We start from the raw sequence: 1,044 nt of genomic DNA, 5'->3' as shown, positions 1-1,044 counted from the left end.
GGGAAAGCGCCAGCGAACAAAAGGGCTTATTCAAACAAACCTGAGAGCCGTGAACAATCTAATAACCAGCAGAGAAATGGTCAGCGGTCCCTGGCCCCGCTGAGGAGGGGTTCGGGGCAGCCGGGGGCCACGGGACAAGGGAATTTTGCCGCGTCCCCGGGGGCTTTGAGCAGGGGTGTCCCCTCCTGGCCCCTGCTTGCTCCCTCTGGGGCATCCAACGTGGTGCTTTGGCCAAGGACCATCCATCTCAAGGTGCTAAAGGGCCTCAGCTGGTCTGCAGACCCAGCTGCCCCATGGCGTCAGGCAGCAGAAGAGCTGGAGGGAAGGTACCTGCCAGTAGGCTGGGCTATCTGTCCCATATGCACCAGCCAAGGCACCGGTGAGCCCCCCAGCCAAGGCCATGGGAGAGGAGCAACCACAAATCAGCAAGGCTGTGACAAGAGACAGCCTCTTTGTACACATACTTGATTAAGGTTTGAAATAAGAGGTTCTGCCAAGATAATGATACTACTACTACTACTAAAAAAACCCTATTGATTAGGACTAGTTGAAAGATCCCTGTGAAACGGATTTTAAGGAAAGAAGATTTTTTAAATGGAGAGCAAAAACATTGATAGAAAAAAGTGTTTCCTGTGGACCCTTCATTCACCTTCTCTCTGGCTGGTAAAATAAAATTATTTAAAATAAATTTTTGCCACGAGAGCTGGTAATATTTTAGTGTAGACACTTGATAGGAAAAAGGTGAGAAGTAGAGGAAAGGAAGCAGAGCCAAGAAAAATCCCACAAGCAAGTAACTACTTCTGGTATGCTGATAAAGCTGAGGAGTTCCATGATTATTCCTCTGATTCCTCCAAGTTATGTTCTGCCTCATCTCTGTCCTGGTCCTTTTTCCTGAGGTCTGGGCAGGGCAGAGCTGCTCCAGCTGGTGAGGCTGCCCTGTGCTGGGGTGGCTGTGCCTCTTCCCTGCCAGGGGCTGGAGGGGAGAGCCTGGTGTGATGGAGCTCTGATCCCTCCTTGGAGGTCAAGCGCAGGGGTGAGCAGCCC

The sequence above is a fragment of the Eurypyga helias genome, unplaced genomic scaffold, assembly GCF_000690775.1.
Source record: "Eurypyga helias isolate BGI_N326 unplaced genomic scaffold, ASM69077v1 scaffold16866, whole genome shotgun sequence".
Classification (NCBI taxonomy): Eukaryota; Metazoa; Chordata; class Aves; order Eurypygiformes; family Eurypygidae; genus Eurypyga; species Eurypyga helias.
The sequence above is the reverse complement of the archived record's forward strand: the minus strand, read 5'-3'. Positions refer to the sequence as shown.